Raw genomic sequence first — 15095 nt, 5'->3', positions numbered from 1 at the left:
AGATCTTAGTGTAGACACATAGTAAGAGCCATGTAAATGTTAGCTACTCCTCAATTCCTTGCAGTGCCAGACCTCCTGTCCTCCAAAGACAGCCCTGTGTTCTTCCCTAAAGAGTGTAACAAACACTAATTTGGTGCCTAGCAAACCACTGTTTGATGTGGAACCCTATGCCAGATCCTGGGGGAGATATGGAAAGCCTGCCCTCTTCTTGTACTGGGGTAGGGGAAGTAGAAATCCAGGTTGTGGACTATAATGCTTAGCATTCCATGAGAAGGATGAAATAAAGGACAAGGTAAAGCCTGTAGCCAGGAGAAGACTACATCTAGATAAACAAACTGAGGAAAAGGTATTGAAGTTGGACTTTCAATATGAGTTCGGGGTAGCTAGGTGACACAGTGAATAGAACACCAGTCCTGAAGTTAGGAGGACCTGAATTCAAATCTGCCCTCAGACACTTAAGACTTCCTAGCTGGGTGACCCTAGGAAAGTCATTTAACCCCAATTGTCTCAGAAAAAAAAAAAAAGAAAAGAGTTCACCACACAGAACTGGAGAGAGGATACTGGGAGCAGAGAGAAGGCATAGAAGCAGGGCACAGGGTCCTGTGTCTTAGAAAGTTGTGGGAAGAAGAGGGAGAGTTTGTCAAAGAATGTATCCCAATCAGAGAATCTTAGAGTTGGCAGGAACCTCACATCTATTGCAGCTAGGAGTCCCTTTACATCATGACTTGCTTGCTTCTTTAGCTTGGATAATCTCCTGGGTTAGTTGTTCTCACAGCCCCTCTAACTCTGAGATAATGTGAGTTCTTCCTTTTCAAAGTTTTTCTTGCAATAAGACTTAGTCCAAATGTCTTTGTTACATATAGCAGTATCAGTTACATACCAGGTGCTGTGATAAGCATTGGTATTCAGACTTCAGGCTAAAGGGAAGGTCAAATGGGCAATTAGTTCTCAGGTCATCTGTAGAATTAGCCTTTCTGAGTCCAGTGAACTTTTCATATCTTTTCCAGCCCAAGCATATACTCCATTTATTCCCCATGTTCTCTAGGAGCTCCTTTTTACTCTCTCCTCTCTTAGGTGATGGTTCCTTGCCAGACTCTTTCCAATTTTAGATTTTCTGAATTTTATATATATGACATTTTATGTTTTATTTAAAAATTTTTCTATGTATGACATTTTATATATATGACAATGTCACAACTTTCAATTTTAGTAAAACAAAAGTCATTCCATCATATGGATCTCACCAGGAGGTCACCCTTGGGTCTGGAGGAGTTAGAAGACTTTGTAAGTCTGCCTCTGTTACCTGCTATCTGGAAGATTCCTAGAACAAATTATTCAAGGGATGGTTTGTGAATATCTAGAAAAGGAACCAACAAGTGCAAAGAGCCAGCATGGCTACATGAAGCACAGGTTGTCCCACACTCACCTGAGCCAGGTTACCAGGGCTGGCAGATCAGAGAAGCATGTAGGGGAAAGCAGTCAGTCAGTCAATTAGCCAGCAAGTGCTAGTGCCTACTACTGCACCAAGCACAATTCATTTGACAGAATCTCTCCTAGGTTTTTAATGGACCAGCTAGAATGATCTTTTCTAATTTGTTGTCCCCCAGTTGTTTCAGTCGTTTCTGACTCTTCGAGGCCACATCTGGGGTTGTCTTGGCAACAAGTACTGGAGTGTTTCCCCGTTTGCTTCTCTAACTCGTTTTGCAGAGGAGGGTTAGACAACTTGCCCGCAATCACACAGCTAGCGTCTGCGGCCAGAAATGGGTCTTCCGACTCCAAGCCCGGTGCTTGCACGGCTTAGCTGCCCCAGGAGATGCTAGCAAGAAGACAATTATGGGGATTAAGAAGGGACTCAGTCAGTGATGGAGCCAAAGAGTACTTGGAGAAAGCATCTCTAGTGAAAAGTGCCAGATTTTGAGCTTTGATTTGTGCCAAATAGCCAACACAGATCGATGGGTTCCACAAAGGTCTTGATAGATGAGAATCACTTGTCTACATTAGAGAATACTACACAGTAAGCACTTAGGAAATAATTATTGACTGATGGACTCTAGAAGGATAACACTTAAGAGTTACAAATGTAAAGTTTAGGCCTTAAATTCTGAAAATCAATTTGACAAGTACCTAATGGGGAAACTGAGACTAGAAAGCAGTTCAATTGAAGAAGATCTTGGGGTTTCAGTGGATTGAAAGCTCAATATATGCCAACAGTGTAATAGGGAAACAAACCAAAAAAGCTCGCGTGATATTGGGCTGCATTAGGAGAGGCTGCTTTGGGAGGTTGTGGGCTCTTCAAGCAAAGTTCTGAATGATCCCTTGTTTGGGAAGTTTTGTGTCCCTTCTGGCTGACATGTAATTTTGTTCCTTTTCTGACTCATTATTTCTATTACATTTCCTATCCAAATATTTGTTGTAACAAAATGAATCAGCATGTTAACATCTTTGAAAATTCCTTTTTGCATCCAGCTATTCTTGTAGGTCTTTCCAGGTTTTTCTGAAATAATCCTGTGCTAAGTATTTTATATATCTATCATCTCATTTAATACTCATAACAAAACCATGGGAGTTAGTTCCTTTAACTGGTCCTGGCCTGATCTCCAGCCTCCTTCTTTTCCTGGACATCTTCCCACTTGTCAATACTGGCATATTTATTTATTAACAATTCAGTGACTGGACATTAAAGATTGCTGTGGCCCACAAAGTCATTGTCATGGTGATGGCTTCTTCAAATTTTGCTACAATAATCAAATTATTATCCAGCACTTAAAGGCTTGCAAAACACTTTTACAAATATTATCTTCTTTGGTTCTAGCAACAAGCCTAGAGATAAATGCTATTATTATCCCCATTTTCAAGATGAGAACATTGAGGCAAACAAGTGTCTCGCCTTAGTTCATACAGACTTACTATTTGAGGCAGGATTGAAACTCAGGTCTCCCAAGGTCAGCACTCTATTTATCCTGCCTCTAATCTAGGCTGTTCCTTGGAGGGAAAAAGACACATACTCTGTCACAGAGCCAATATGTGCTAATGTCTTTGAAATGTGGCTCCCAGAACTGACCACAGTACTCCAGATGTGTTCTGGAAATTTAAGCGATCTCTAAGACTCTTCTTCCTGAGTTCAAATCTGGCCCCAGACACTTACCAGCTGTGTGACCCTAGCCAAGCCATCTATCATTGTTTGCCTCAGTTTCCTCAGCTGTCAAAAGAACTGGAAAAGAAAATGGCAAATCACTGCAGTCTCTTTGCCAAGAAAATCCCCAAATGAGGTCATGAAGAGTCAGCCATGATTGAAACAATGGAATAGCACCTACAACAGTTCCTTTGAGTAAAAAATCTATCATCCTATCAACTCTCTTACTTTAGAGAAGAAGAACCTAGGATGCATAGAAGAAATTCACCTAAGAGATCACATAAGAAGTGAATGATGGAGCTCTCCTGCCTCCCACTCCCATAGTCTCTCCCCCGATCTAGTAGCAGATGCCTTCTCTGTCCCAGCTTTCATGATTTTGCAAGGCCACAAACGGAGGTATTTCCTTTATCACATCCCTCTCTGCCTCTTCCTTTTTCCTATTCCTTCTCCAACCCTGAACTATACGTTACCTCATCCACAATCCTTCAAAAAGTTCCTAAGGAATTACTAAGGAATATTAGCTGCCTTCTCAGCTCTGGTCATAGATATGGCAGGAGTCAAAGAGATCTTAAAGAATGGAAAGGGACCCACATGTGCCAAAATGTTCATGACAGCCCTTTTTGTAGTGGCAACAACTGGCAATTGAATGAATGCCCATCGACTTGAGAATGAGTAAATTATGGTATATTAATGTTATGGAATATTATTATTCTATAAGAAACGACCAGCAGGATCATTTCAGAGAGATTTGGAGAGACTTACATGGACTGATGTTGAGTGAAATGAGTAGAACCAGGAGATCATTATATATGGCAACAACAAAATCATCCAATAATTAATTCTGATGGACGTGGGTCTCTTCAACAATGAGATGATTCAGACCAATTCCAATTGTTCAGTAATGAAGAGAACCAGCTACATCCAGAGAGAGAACTATGGGAAATGAATGTGGACCACAACATAACATTTCCATTCTTTCTGTTATTGTTTGCTTGCATTTTGTTTTCCTCCTCAGATTTTTTTTTCTTTCTTTCAAGATCTGATTTTTCTTGTGCAGCAAGATAACTGTATAAATATGTATACATATATTGGATTTAATATATATTTTAAGATATTTAACATGTATTGGTCTACCTCCCATCTAGGGAAGAGAGTCGGGGAAAGGAGGGGAAAAGTTAGAACACAAGGTTTTGCAAGGGTCGGTGTTGAAAAATTACCCATGCATATGTTTTGTAAATAAAAAGCTATAACAATAAAATAAATAAATAAATAAATAAAGGATATGGTGCGAGTGAAAATCAAAATGATAAGCTTGGCTAAACAAATGAATTCTCCCATATATTCTTGATAAAATTTGGGCTGAACCTGAGGTGATGGAAATAGAGACTGTACAGGGAATTCATAATGAGGGTTTTCACGAAGTAAAAAATAGCAGGCAAGAATAGCTTCTTATTTGTATGAATTTTTAAATTTCAAAATACCTTTACCAACATTTTCTCTATTCAGGCTCACAACCACCTTGGAAGATTAATAGGGCTTGAGATTAAGCCTACTGTAAACAAGATACTGGGGTAATTAGGTTAATAGAGCACCAAGTTTGAAATTAGGAAGATCTAAGTTCAAATTCAGTGGAAGTGTGGGTATATGGAGAATGACTTGTAAGAATGAAGGGAGTTAAGAGATAGGAAGGTGAATTCTAAGAAGAGCTAGCTAATGATTCAGTTTGGCTGGGATTTAGGGAGTATGAAGTGGATTAATGTGACATAATGTGAGTTAAGGGCCTGGGCAAGTTTGTCATTCCTCAAGCACAACATTCCATCTCCCGATTTCATCCCTTTTCACTGTGCTTGCCCCCATTCTGAAATGTTCTCCCTCCTTACTTCTGCCTCCTGGCATCCTTGGTCTTCTTCTAGACTCAGCTCAATTCCCACCATCTACAGGATGCCTTTCCTATTCCACTCTTTTTAATCTCCCCCTCCTCTTCCCCACCCTTTCCATCTGAGGTTATCTTCTATTTATACTGACTATATTGTTCACGTTCACATTCATTTCCACACTGTCCCATTGTGATTTCCTTCAGAGAAGAGACTTTTTTTTTAACCTTTCTTTTCTTCTCTAGCCCTTAGCACAGGAACTGGAACATAAGAGACACTTAATAAATGCCAATTGACTAATATAAGTCTGGAAAGATAAGTAGTTCAATTATGAAAGTTCTAAAATGTCAGACTGTGGAATTTATTTTATCCTAAAAGTAAAAAGGGAGAAGTAAGAAGAGAATCTGTTCCAATTGTGGGGAACCACTGGTGCAAAGATATGGAGGCCATCATCCATTCCTGTTATAGTCATAGTTCTATGTCACTCCCCTTCCCCAGATATACAATCTTTCATTCAGAAACTCCAGGTCCAAAGATCTTTTCTGCTCCTTGGTCTTCTAGTCTTTAGGAGTTCAAGAAAGATTCCTTCCTTGTTCCTTTTGCCATTGTCTGACAGTCACCAGAGGAATAGCCTCCTTCTTTTTACCCTAGAATCTTTTTCTTCCCTTGATACTTCCCCTAATCTTCCTTCTTTCCCCAGACTGTTTCCAGAGGGAGGGGATCAGGATACTCTAGGGGACTCAGGAACTATTTTTTCAGAGGGATGTAGGAAATTGGTTCTGCCTGCCAATGCAAGAAGGGTTAGGACCTTAGCTTTGGTTTTCCTGTCCCTTTTCCCATTAGGATTCTCAGCTTCTTCACTCTTTATACCAAGATAAGATCAAACGGTGTCATGATCTAAATAGAAAGGGTCATACTATAAGCAAATTTGGAGAAGAGAAGAATTTATGTTTTTTTTTATTATAGTTTTTTTATTTCCAAAACATATGCATGGGTAATTTTTTCAACATTCACCCTTGCAAAACCTTTGTCCCAAATTTTCCCTTCCTTCCCCCAATCGCCTCCCCTAGATGGCAGGTGGTCCAATACATGTTAAAATATATGTTAAATCCAATATATGTATATATGTTATACAGTTATCTGGCTGAACAAGAAAAATCAGATCTAGAAAGAAAAAAGAAAAACCCGAAAAGGAAAACAAAGTGCAAGCAAACAATAACAGAAAGAGTGAAAATGTTATGTTGTGGTCCACACTCAGTTCCCATAGTCTAAGAGAAGAATTTATAAAACAAGAAATAGAGGACATTATAAAATGCAAAACGGATAATTTTGCTTATATCAAATTTAAAAGGTTTTGCATAATCAAAATCAAATGCAGCCAAGATTAAAAGGGCAACAGAAAGCTGGGAAACAATTTTTACAGCCATTGTTTCTGATCAAGGCCTCATTTCTACAATAAATAGAGAACTGTGTCAAATTTATAAGAATACAAGTCATTCCTCAATGGCTAAATAGTCAAAGGATATAAACAGACATTTTCAGATGAAGAAATTAAACCCATCTATAGCGATATAAAAGTGTTCTAAGTCACGATTCATTAGAGAAATGCAAATTAAAACAACTCTGAAATACTACCTCACACCTATCAGATTGGTTAGGATGACAGGAAAAGATAATGATAAATGTTAGAGGGGATGTGAGGAAACTGGGACACTAATATATTGTAGGTGGAGTTGTGAGTGGATGCAACCATTCTGGAGAAGAATTTGGAATTATAACCAAAGGGATAACAAACTGTGCATACCCTTGGACCCACCAATACCCCTATTGTTTCTGAATCCCAAAGAAATAAAAAAAGGAGGTAAAAGGACTCAGATGTGTAAAAATGTTTGTAGCAGCTTTTTTTGTGCTGGCAAGGAACTGGAAATTGGTCAGATGTCCATCTGGACACAGATGACATGTATCTGGGAGAATCTAAGGAAATGGAAATATCACCCACTTCATATTTCTTCTCCTCATGCACAATTTTTAGAAACTGTCACTTTCGTCTTCTCATTGCTTTGGCACTCCAGTCTAAGGAGCAGAAAAGGTAGGTTGCCAACTTTAAGGGGCTTGGCTATTGAGTTATTCTAGAGACTGGAGCTGTTGTTTGTCCTTTGTTCTCAAAGAGCACCATGACTTCAGGGAGGTCATGTCATGACATGCAAGTGAATGGGATTTCACTGAGGGAGGGCTGTGTAAAGTCACCAGCTTCACTTTCTTCTCCAGAATCATCTGGGTCCAGTGGAAAGATATAGATCAGTATGACTGCAGATGGCCTTTAGAAATTGATGCAACTTTATACTCCAATGAACCTATGATTTTATCAATTGGGGAATTTTCCCCAAGGAAGCAGATTGAATTTATTGACACTTGCCTATCCTATATGATATTTCCATGTCGTCATCTCAGGATGCCACCCAATATGCTGGAGGCCTTTCTCAATTTCTCATTACATTACGAAGGGGATAGTGGTTGTCCTTTCTTGTTCTTTCTACATGACCAACCCAACTTTTCTTTCTATTGTGCAGTTCTTGTCAACAAGCTTTTCCACCAGTCTTGAAAATTCCTCATATGTTGCAGCCTGCTTAAACCAACCAAGTACTTCTTCATTATTTCCCTCTCTATGATTCTAATTTTTAATTCCTTAGAGGTATTTGCATTCTATGTCTCATCACCATTTAGTAATACAAATAGAATGTTAACATTAAAAAGACAAATCTTTGTTTTTCTGGGAAGCTTGTGGTCAGCAATTGAGTATTCCAGAAAAACTATCAAGCTCTCTCACTTCTTCCTCCCATTCAATTCTAGACTCAACTTACTATCCATGTGAAATGTATAGCCTAGATTTATATACTATTTATACACTATACTATACAAGCCAAAATGGTATTTATTTAGATGCGAGTTGAAATTCAAACAATAATTATTCTTCATCTATTTGGTCTTTCTTGTGTGGCCAAGCCCTTTTGAATGAATAAATACAGATTTCTTTCAACAAAACTAGAGCATCTGAAGAACCTAATCACAAACAGGAAATCCTTCTTTGAACTAGACTTTGTCAGAGCTCCTTTACACGGTGAATACCTTAGGTGAGCATACATCTTTCCTTTTCTATGACTCACCTGATGTGTAGTATCAGAAGGTAATTGAACAGGATTATTTCTGTTATTCTACCTTCTAAGGAATCTTGAATGTTTTTAATGTATAGATGGGAGATATTTTATTGTCAAAAAGCCTGTAAAGTAGCATTTCATTTGACTGAATCAAATGCTTTCTCATAATTTGCTCCATCTTTCAGTTAATTGTAAAATGATAAAGATATGGTCCATTATTAAATATAACTCAATAGCCTTTTTGCTTTCTTCTACTACTCTCCTTGAGGATTCCTTTGGTTTTCATTTGGATGACTTTAATAAATATTTTATTAGTTAATGATGTATTCTGATAGCCATTTTTCAATCAAAATAACTTGGTTCTGAATTCTTTAAGGAAATAATTGAAAATAAAAATTGGAAGTAGACACAATAATAAGATTTACATCAACTATAATTATTTCACCTAGTTTAAACAATGTAATGTTTCTTTTCTTTTAAAAATAAATTTGACACCTTTTATTTTTATATCACTGCAGTTTTCCCCTCTACCTCTTGTGATTTCCATTACATATTAAATAATATTTTTTAGAATGAAAAAAAAAGAGGAAAAAGAGAAGAATAATTAATTAAACCAATGAACACATTGAAAAATTCTGACAATATATACAATTTTCCACACCTTTGGATCATACCTCTCACTTCTGCCAAGGAGTAGGAGGAGGTATGATCTCATATCTCTACTTTGGAGCTGGTCTTGTTCTTTGTGATTTTGCAACATTTGCAACATTCATTTTCAATTGTTTTGTGTAGCAGTTCTTTCCATTTACTAATCAATGTAAGTTAATTACTGCAATAGGGAGACCAAAAAAGCCCAAAAAGGATCTTAGTCATGAAACATAAGACTCTCTTATCAGAGAGAGATGGCTGCCAACTATTACACCAGGTTAGAATAGAAAATCATTTGTGAAATTTTACAAAGAAGGATGATAGAAATTATAAACATTGTTGTCTCATAAATCAGAAGGAATGAATGCAGAGTAAAACAATTTTAAGGAAAGTGTGGCAAGATATCCCATTTAGCAGCTCTTCCAAGGCAATCAATGATGAAAATAAAAGAATTATAAATAGAAGAAAAACAAAAAAAGATATGCAAAAATAATTTAATAAATTATTTTCTTCTTCAAGGACAATGAAACTTGAGCCTAAGTCCTGGATATGCTTGTAAAACAATTAGAAATAGTAGTAAAGATAGCTGGACATCTAGATTAGACCCAGTGTTTATATAGAGGATCTCCATGCTAGAAGCACTGCAATTGTGAGAGCTTTGAGGGACCAAGTTGCAAGTTATATAGTTATTATTTTTTCTTTGCTTGATATAAGTTATCTGAAGGAATAGAAGATACCAAAAGCAGTGAGGGAAGGGGGAATCCTCCATTCTAATTTATTAAGTTTTCACAATAGGCTTTATAATAAATTCAGGCAATCGGGAGATAGGGATATGAGAGAGATCTTAGGAACCTGTTGTCTATCCTTAAAATGGTCAGACTTATAGCCAAGAGTGCCTGGGAGAAGTAAAGTCTTGAGCCAAGTAAGAAAGAAATTGTGTAGGTGAGTTGTAGATTGCTGGACTAATGAAGTTAGAGAATGAATTTGAGGAAGAGACTATCCCCAGTTTGTTCAGTTTGTGATCATTTGTACATAGTTGCTTGCATGCTGTTGTCCCACTTAGAGAAGGAGCTCTTTGACAGCAGGGGCTTTTTTTCTTCCTTTTCCCCCCTTTTCCTAAGAACTTAGCATGTCCTGGCATAATAAATTTTATCTAACAGGCCGAGTGATTGTGACATTTTGTGGCTAACTCTGCAGCATCCTCACCTCCCCCCTCACATCCTTTCCTTTCAACTCCATCATCAGCTCACTTCATTTGCCAACTACACGTCTCCTTGACAACTTTTGCCCCTCTTTTTGGCCACAAGTTGTCATTGCTGGTCCTGCTGAAGCTACTTATGCCCTCTCTGTGTCAGTGATCTGTAACTGTCCAGAATTGGTAATATTGCAGGACCAGTAGCCATAGAACTTTACCAGAGGGATATTAGTGGGAAGACGAGCATTTGTGTTAGGGAATGGTTTAATATCATTAAAAACACTCTCAAATTTCTCCAGAGATGAAACAATTTAGTGTCCCCCCTTTCAATTCTGAGCTCCGTTCACTGTTCATTGATTGGGCCTGTTTGATATGTATGTTTACACATACACTATGAGAGGGTGGTACATGCTTTTTGTTTGCAGAGGATTGTACACTTAATTCAGCCTCTGAAGCTAAGATGGAACAAGGTATAAATCAGTTCTCTGCTGCTTGTGCTGATTTTGGCCTAAAAATTAAAACCAAGAAAGCACAGGAGCTCTACCAGCCAGCACTACGCCACTCACATGTGGAACCATTGGTTACAGGAAATGAAGAAGTTTTGAATACTCAGTTCACTTCTCTTGGCAGAATTCTTTCCAGGAATGTCCACACTGATAATGAGGTTCATGCACACATTGCTAAAGCTAGTTCACTATTTGGGAGACTCTGAGGAAGGAACCCACTCTGGGTGTTAAAGTTCCTTTTTCTTTGGCTCTTTTCATAGACTGCCTCTGCAAGCCCGGAGCTTTTTTGTCCTGGAAACTTGCTGGAACCTTGTGATAGAAAATGACATCCACATCCAGAGAGAGGACAATGAGGACTGAATGTGGATCAAAGCATAGTGATCCCACAATGTTTCTCACCACTCAGAGCTTCAAAGAGATAGAGGAATGCCCCTGCTAATTCCTCCACAAGTTTTCCACTATGGTCCTACAGGTTACTGAGGATGTTGCCCATCATGCCCTCTGTCTTCTGTGGGGGAACCCCACTGAACAAACTCTCTTCTAGCTGGAGAGGAGAGAGGAGGAGAAAGCTGAATGGGGACAGTGACTTCCTTCTGACCAAACTGGCCCTTTGGGTTAGCAGCCAGGTTTGCCCTGCTCCTAGGTGACAACCTGGGGACTCAGAGAGAATCCTGTCCTCTAAAACCAGCCCTGGAGGGCTTTAGTTCTTCCATCTCATTCAGTAAGTGACCAGTGGGAGAAAGAGACTCATGGATTCATATGGAGCCCATGTGGGGATATTCTCCCTCTCCCTCTTCCCTTTCCCTATTTGAATCCCTGGGGAAAATAAAGAGAATATGTATGGTGACAGGTAGAGCTGGTTAGTGGGAGATTGAAGTTAGAGGGGAAGGGCCTACAGATCAAAAAGGAAAAAAAAACAAGAGAAAAAAACCAAGCAAATACCACCACCAAAAAAACAAAAACAAAAGCAAGGTGAAAATACTATGCTTTGATCCACATTCAGTCCTCATTGTCCTCTCTCTGGATGTGGATGTCATTTTCCATCACAAGTCTATTGAAATTGTCTCAAATCACCTCATTGTTAATAAGAACTAAGTTAATCACAATTGTTCATCCCATAATCTTCTTGTTGCTATGTACAATGTTCTCCTGGTTCTGCTCACTTCACTCAGCATCAGTTCATGTAAGCCTTTCCAGGTTTTTCTGAAATCATTCTGTTCATCATTTCTCCTAGAACAATAATATTCCATTACATTCATATGCCATAACTCATTCAGCCATTCTCCAACTGATGAACGTCCTCTTAATTTCCAATTCCTTACTATCACAAAAAATATTTTCATGGGTCCCTTTCCCTCCTTTATGATCTCTTTGGGATACAGGTTTAGGAGAGACATTGCTGGGATCAAAGGATGTGCACAGTTTGATAACCCTTGGGGCATAGTTCCAGATTACTTTCCAGAATTCTTGGATCATTTCACAACTCTACCAACAATGTTTTAGTGTTTCAGTTTTCCCACATCCCCTCCAACATTTATGATTATCTTTTCCTGTCATCTTAACCAATCTGAGAGGTGTAAAGTGGTACCTTAACATTGTCTTAATTTGCATTTCTCTAATCAATGATAATTTAGAGCATTTTTTTCACATGACTGTTTTGTTTATGCAAAATTTTTAAATTCAAAGTAATCAAAATGATCCATTTTGCATTTTGTAATGTTCTATCTATCTTGTTTGGTCAAAAATTTTTCCCTTCTCCAGAGATCTGACAGGTAGACTATCCCTTGCTCTCCTACTTTGCTTAATTATCACCCTTTATGCCTAAATCATGTACCTATTTTATCCTTATTTTGGTATGGGGTGTGAAATGTAGGTCTATTCTGAGTTTCTGACATACTCTTTTCTACTGTTACCATCAATTTTTGTCAAATGGTGCATTCTTATCCCAGAAGCTGGAGTCTTTGGATTTATCAAACAGTGTATTAATGTGGTCAATGATTATTATGTTTGGATATGACCAATGTAGAAACTTCTTTTGTTTGATTGTACTTATATAATATTGGGTTTCTATTGTGCATATATAATACTGGGATTCTTAGTTTCTTTCTTTCTTCACTCATTTTCTTAGTTTTTTTTCTTTCTCTTCCTTTCCTTCTCTCTCTCCTTCCCTTTTTCCTTTCCTTTTCTTCTTCCTTCCTTCTTTCTATTCTTTGTCTTTTGTAGGGATGGGGAAATGAGAGAGAGAAAGAAAGAAATTCTTAATAATTGAAAAAATAAATTAAAAAAACCAAACTCATAAAGTTCCAATGTGATTTAATGAAATTAATAATGTGGACCAGATAACATCTGAGGTCACGTCCAACTTTGACATTCTGTCATTCAAGACCCTTTGATGTGGGACAAACTGAACAAGGGTATTGAAGACATGGGGCAAGGGGTGGATGTCCCCAGGATCCAGAATCAGTTCTAACAATCTCCTTCTGCCTTGTGCCCAAGATGCCTCTTAGAGTATGAAATGATATCATAGGAACAGAGCTGGAAACCTTCAAAAGATAGAAGTCCTATAAAGCCTAAGGCAGATTCTCTCCCCTGAGGAATTTGTCAGAAAATTAACTTGGCATATTTGTGATGCACTAATTCTATATTTAGTTGAATTTTAAACTAATGAAGAAAATTTGAATTTGGGGGTTTTCCAAGGCACTCTGAAAACTATGGTTTATGTGATGATTTAGATGTTTGGGAATAATAAAATAGGAACATTTGTTTTCCCTACTTCTCTCTTCCCATTCTTCAATTCCACATTTACTAGGTTTTAGGATATTTTTAAATTTTTGTTTTTAATTTGTATTTTTCATAAATGGTGAGAATTATATTCCTGAAAATATTTTTATGTATATGTAAAAATTTGTTTATTATTTATCAACTGTACATTTTAATTGTTGTTCAGTCATTTCAATTGTATCTGAATCTGTGATCTCATTTGGAGTTTTCTTGGCAAAGATTAGTGTTGCCATTTTTTTCTTCAGCTCATTTTACAGATGAGGAAACTAGGGCAAATTAGGTTAAGACACTTGTCCAGGGTCACATAGCTAGTGTCTGAGGACAGATTTGAATTCAGGAAGACTCATCTTCCTGACTTTGTTCTGGGCACTCTACTGCACACTTAGCTGCCTTGTACATTTTAATAGCTTAAGGTAATTTTTTTTCCTGAGGCAATTGGGTTTAAGCAACTTGTCCAGAGTCACATAGCTAGGAAGTGTTGAGTGTCTGAGCCTAGATTTGAACTCAGGTCCTCCTTACTTCAGGGCTGATGCTCTATTCACTGTACCACCTAGCTGCCCCAGCCTAAGGTAAATATTAAGAATAAAAATGCTTGAGGCGCAGAGCCAAGGTGGTGGAGAGAAGCCAGAAAATTGCTTAACTTCCCCCCACTTTATACCAGAAAATACTTGAAATACTGAACAGATTTTGGAGTGTCAAAACCTACAAAAAAACAGAATGAAAGATATTTTTGCTTAAGATGGATTGGAAGGACTTTAAGAAAGGTCAATCTCTTTGAAGTCAAAAGGGACCTAGCCTATGGTATCTGGGCCAGCTAACAGGATGGTCTTAGACACAGCATACATCAGCAATTGAAATCCTTTGGTCCTAGCTGAAAAGGACAATAGTGCAGCATATCAATGATGGAACTTCTTGTTTGAGCACAGAAGGTTAATTGCCAGCCCTAGAAATTAGAGAGACACAGAGACACAGAGACAGAGACAGACAGAAACACAGAGAGAAAGTAAGAAAGAAAGAAAGAGAAAAAGAAAAAATAGGAAAATAAGCAAGAAACAAATAAGAACCTAGATTAACAGAAAGCTACTATGGTGACATGGAGAAAATATGGACATTCAATGAATTAGGTAACTTTCAATCATTTCCAATGAAAACATTTCAGAACTAAAAGAAAATTTGATCTTCAAATATAAGACAAGAGAAGCATAAAAAGATAAACACAAAAGAAAATAAACACGTTATTTAAAGGTTAAACTGTTTACATCTCTACATTGGAAGATGACAGTTGTAATTCTTGAAAAGTGCATCTTTGTCAGGGAAGTTAGAAGGGATATATATAGCCAGAGGGTGTGGGTATCAGTTGATTTTGATGTGATGATATAAAAAAGACATTAAAAGGCAAAAAAAAAGAATTGTACTGGAATAAGAGGAAATGGGAGAGAAAAGGGGATAAATCAGATCACATGAAGCATAAAAGACTTATTTCAGAAAAAGGAAAGAAAGGAGGGGGATGACGATTGTCTGAAGCTTAATCTTATCAGATTTTGCTTAAAGAGAGATTAACATATAGAACTGGATATAGAAATTTATCTTACCCTATTGGAAAGTAGGAGGAGAAAAAGGAGGAAAAGGAAGGGGAAAAAGGAAGGAGAAAGGGGGGCTGAAGGTCTAGTAAAAGAAAGGAAAGGAGGGATGAGAGAAGAGAGGACATATTGAGGGAGAGGGTAGTCAGAAACAAAATACAAAGAAAAAACAAAACAAAAATTATTAATCAATTAAAAAATAAAGAAGAAAACCAAACTGCTA

The sequence above is a fragment of the Antechinus flavipes genome, chromosome 1, assembly GCF_016432865.1.
Source record: "Antechinus flavipes isolate AdamAnt ecotype Samford, QLD, Australia chromosome 1, AdamAnt_v2, whole genome shotgun sequence".
NCBI classification, from domain to species: Eukaryota; Metazoa; Chordata; class Mammalia; order Dasyuromorphia; family Dasyuridae; genus Antechinus; species Antechinus flavipes.
Note: the sequence above shows the minus strand (reverse complement) of the source record.